Source organism: Lepisosteus oculatus, chromosome 14 (genome assembly GCF_040954835.1).
Source record: "Lepisosteus oculatus isolate fLepOcu1 chromosome 14, fLepOcu1.hap2, whole genome shotgun sequence".
Classification (NCBI taxonomy): Eukaryota; Metazoa; Chordata; class Actinopteri; order Semionotiformes; family Lepisosteidae; genus Lepisosteus; species Lepisosteus oculatus.
The window spans coordinates 29896296-29901416 of NC_090709.1; the positions used below are offsets into that span (position 1 = coordinate 29896296).

At 39.8% G+C, this 5121-nt stretch overlaps 1 non-coding gene across 1 annotated transcript; it reads left to right on the forward strand.

Annotated features, from left to right (window-relative positions):
* Positions 1-3878: 3878 nt before the first annotated feature.
* trnaw-cca (transfer RNA tryptophan (anticodon CCA)) lies at positions 3879-3950 on the forward strand. Its single transcript has one exon. It is a non-coding gene; the product is annotated as a tRNA-Trp (tRNA).
* The last annotated feature ends 1171 nt before the right edge of the window (positions 3951-5121 follow it).

Here is a 5121-nt window from a genome sequence, read left to right on the forward strand (position 1 = left end):
TCGAAAACCAATTAATTCAATTAAAAAACCGTAGAATAAACAATTAGCTTCACCGATTGGTGAGTACTGATTCTTTTTCTGGTTTTGATCCTTTTTTAAATATCTAGAAAACAGTCAAAAAAGACTGTATCGATCAATTACCGTAGTGCGTTTAATGTAAAAAATGTTCAAACTGAAATTAAACAATGATTATTCTTCTTATTATTTAGGTAACTGTATCCTAGAGCTAAAAAAAATGTATTACAAGTTGATAAATGTATGTAAGTAACAGTTTACATGTATTTTTTCCCGTGTTTATAAATCATAAGTATGGTAACCACGGGGACAGGCGCCATGTCACTGTGCGCGTCTAGGTGTATCGCGTTCGTCACAAAGAGCGATGTGACATCATGGGTAGCAACAAATACTAATACTAGTGTATTCATATTAATATTAATGAGAGTACAACTGGTTGTTTTAATGCTAGTGTTCATGTGAGTATTAATGATGATAGCGCTACTGATAGTTTTAGTTTAAATGTTCATATTCATGTTAATATTAAATATAATTATAGTGTTACTGTTAGAGAATTAACAGTAGTAGTAGTAGTTTTAATACTACTGTTATTCTAGCATTACTGTTATTCTCTTTGGGGGAATTAAAAGCACACGTGGCGAGTGACCTCTTGGTGCAACGGTAGCGTGTCTGACTCTGGATCAGAAGGTTGCGTATTCAAATCATGTTGAGGTCAGCTGATGTGTTTGCAGGTGCTGCTAGTGCTGAACCTGGAAATTACACCATGCAGTTGGGTTTTAGCTGTACACCACATAAGTAATCTGAACGAAATAACAGCGCAGTACAGAACTACCAGTCAGGAGCTTATGCAGCGAATCATCTTGAACACGGCAAGAGAAAAGGCATACTGCACATCCGCGAAACATCACATCCGACTTTAGAGACAGTGACATCAGAGAATGGAAGTTTCAAACCGCTTTTCTGTTACAGGTTCAAGCAAACCTGAATGTTAGGGAGTGTTTGATCACTTTTGTATGAAAAAGTGTCTGAAGCCTGTAATTATAATTTGCCCTTCTTTTAATTGTGGTTGAAATCCACTCCCATGTACCAAGACCTTACAGTATATGCATGTTTACTTAAATGACTAACTATTGGACTATTGGACATTAGTTGGTGTTTTTTTTTGTAACGATTTGCTATTTCATGCAGGAAAGAAAGGAACCCAGACCCAACGTTTGCTTTCAGGTGGGCTTCATTTACATAACACACATCTATTTCTGAGGAGCCTGATTTGAATCACACAACCCCGGTAGAAGTCGAATCGACAATCTTATAAACCGAAATCAGACGCGTTATCCATTAAACCACTAGCCCGTCACGTAAATTAATTGCACCATGGTGAGTTCAGTGCCGCTACTAGTAATACCCCACCCCCATCTTAAATTTCTAAGTGAGAAACGTGTTTTCTACATTTTTTTTAGTTTTAAAAAAACATCACTTTTAAGCAGACAAAGCCTTTATGTGTCGCTCTGAATTTCTAATTGATTTAGAATTCCAAGACAAAAGCGTTTCGTTCCACAGCGGCGTGAAATGATCACGTCTTTCACTCTACTTCTCTCTAGTAGTAAAGCAGATCTTGCTTGGTGAGCATTTGCTCCGGTAAATTAGGTCACTTTTCATGTTAACTCACTTCTTCTAAACACAACATTTCCCGGTGCATGTTTTCTCCATGAAAAAAAGACATGTGCATGTGCATGTTTTCCCTTACATGTTTTCCCTTACATGATTTCTCGTTTTGTTTCATCAAAGTGTACAGAAAGAAGAAAGAAAGGAAAAGTGTCGTTAATGAACTCTGTCCCCCTTGGGAGATGTCAAGCGCATTGGACATGAAAAGTGCCCAATAAAAGCCATTTCTCTTCATTTCTCTTACGGTCAGGGCTCCTGTTCCGTGTAAAGGAGGCAGCTTGCTCAGCCGGCAGACTCAGGGCTTCGTGAACGCAGATGGCTCAGAGCGGTGTGTCCAAGCGGCTATAAAAGAGGAGAATTCTGCCGGCACCGTAGCTGAGTCGGTTTAAGTACCTGTCTCGTTAACTGGAGATCCGGGCTCCACATCCCAGCTGTGCCTTTCTTCCTGTCTTTTTGTGCAGAAACTACCATCTTGGACAACCGCATAGGGCTTGATTTAGTTTAAAGCATGAATGCATTTCCTTTCTGCAACAACTTGTTTTTCAAGAAATTCATACAGCTTGTGAAAAATGAAATGTAATTCTTGGCTATCAGAGCAGTAGGAATATTGCCGACTGGCAAGAAAATGCAACAATGTTTATTTTTTGACCGGAAAGGTGCGAATGGAGAAAAGCCTCTCTCATCAGTCTCTGTGGCGCAATCGGTGAGCACGGTCGGCTGTTAACTGAAAGGTTGGTGGTTCAAACCCACCCAGGACGATCTTCTTATTATTGTCAATGTAAACACTGTCTCCTCTAAAGCCGAAACCTTAACCCTCTTTATATTTGCAGAAAATGCGAGTCTTTTGCCCGTGTCCAACAACAACACTTGAGACCGGGGAAGTCCAATAGTGATCAACACCGCAACTCCCCAGAAATCCATATTCACCCTTGGAAAAGTATCTTTGAATGGCTGGCCGGAGATATCATTTATACTCCTGTTGCGTCCTCTGCTAAAAGCGTTTAGAAATACAACGCAGATTTGTTTGAGAATTTGACAAGCACTGTTACAGTACGTTAGCACTGTGAAGTTGGATGTTGATATTTTGATATATTTACCTTAATTTTAACATAAATGTAAACATACATGCTGTACAATCTATGCTGTTCAATCAAACACAGGTATATTTTGAGTCTCATGCTGATCGTCCTGTGGATCCAAAAGAAAATTTTAAAGCTGATACATTTTCAATTGGAATTTGCATCTAGCTACAACGTCCCTGGATAAGAGATTTTATTAGGTGCGTGCAATCGGTATCTTTTACTTTATGTATGGTAGTGGAAATAGTTTTAAAAATGTTTTCTAAAGAAGATTGTATTGCCAGGACCTGCCTTTAGCGCTCAGTAGCGATGACGCTGTTGATATAGATGGAGAAGAAATGTAAGATGAATTGATGATCTAAGCTAAAATAGCCCTAACACGCCTCCTGTAACAGTGTTTGTATTCATAGCAAGTAATATTTTTTTTTCAAACCCGAACGTTGCTTTTGCATTAAGTGTTATGTATCCATTAGCGGTTACGGTAGCTTCTGAAGACCGCACTTTTCCAAACTGAAGCCTATAAGAACATTATTCAAGACACACCATGGCCCAGAATCGTGCATCGGGACAAAGATTAACATCCATTGAAAGTACTCCCAAATAAAAGATTTGACCGAAAAATTAAAAGAGTAGGCAAGTATTAAAACAAAACCATAACTTCTTGACTTCCAATCTCTTTCCTGGTTCAGGCCATGTAAAATGACATATTCAGTGGACTCATGCCGAGGTTGTGAGTTTAAGCCTCACCTGGAGCAGCCTGGTTTTCTGTCTTGACAGGTAAACAGTGTTTTGTGTTATTTGCTAAATGGAGAGAGGATTCTGTGTTAATTGTGTTCCTCCTGGGAGAGGTCAAGATGAGAAGTTCACCAGGTTGGTGGTAAATATCCTGTCCAGGAATATCGGGGCTGTAGGGGGTCAGATCTATAGATGTAGTAAACACATTAGTGGAGATGGTGTGTCTGCTCTCCGTGAGAGAGCCGGGCGGGAAGAATAATCTGTGGTCTGGGAAGAAGAGACCCTCGTTGGAAGAGCGGCGCTCCTCACAGGAGAGAATGAAAACATCTTTTTCAGGGACGCTGATTTTTCTCTTTGGGTAAATTAAAAGCACTTGTTGCAAGTGACCTCGTGGCGCAACGGTAGCGCGTCTGACTCCAGATCAGAAGGTTGCGTGTTCAAATCATGTCGAGGTCAGCTAATGTGTTTGCAGGTGCTGCTGGTGCCGAACCCGGAATTTACACCACGCAGTCGGGTTTTAGCTGTACACCACCTAGGTAATCCGAATGAAATAACAGAACAGTACAGAATACCCAGTCAGGATCTTATGCAGCATTTCATCTTGAACACGACAAGAGAAAAGGCACACTGCACATCCGCGAAACATCACGTCCGTCTTTAGAGACAGTGACATCAGAGAATGGAAGTTTCAAACCTCTTTTCTGTTACAGGTTCAAGGAAACCTGAAAGTTAGGGAGTGTTTGTTCACTTTTGTATGAAAAAGTGTCTGAAGCCTGTAATTATAATTTGCCCTTCTTTTAATTGTGGTTGAAATCCACTCCCATGTACCAAGACCTTACAGTATATTCATGTTTACTTAAATGACTAACTATTGGACTATTGGACATTAGTTGGTGTTTTTTTTTTTTGTAACGATTTGCTATTTCATGCAGGAAAGAAAGGAACCCAGACCCAACGTTTGCTTTCAGGTGGGCTTCATTTACATAACAGACATCTATTTCTGAGGAGCCTGATTTGAATCACACAGCCCCGGTAGAAGTCGAATCGACAATCTTATAAACCGAAATCAGACGCGTTATCCATTAAACCACTAGCCCGTCACGTAAATTAATTGCACCATGGTGAGTTCAGTGCCGCTACCAGTAATACCCCACCCCCATCTTAAATTTCTAAGTGAGAAACGTGTTTTCTACATTTTTTTTAGTTTTAAAAAATCATCATTTTTAAGCAGACAAAGCCTTTATGTCGCTCTGAATTTCTAATTGATTTAGAATTCCAAGACAAAAGCGTTTCGTTCCACAGCGGCGTGAAATGATCACGTCTTTCACTCTACTTCTCTCTTGTAGTAAAGCAGATCTTGCTAGGTGAGCATTTGCTCCGGTAAATTAGGTCACTTTTCATGTTAACTCACTTCTTCTAAACACAACATTTCCTTGTGCATGTTTTCTCCATGAAAAAAAGACATTTTCCCTTACATGATTTCTCGTTTTGTTTCATCAAAGAGTACAGAAAGAAGAAAGAAAGGAAAAGTGTGGTAAATGAACTCTGCCGCCCTTGGGAGATGTCAAGAGCATTGGACATGAAAAGTGCCCAATAAAAGCCATTTCTCTTCGTTTCTCTTACAGTC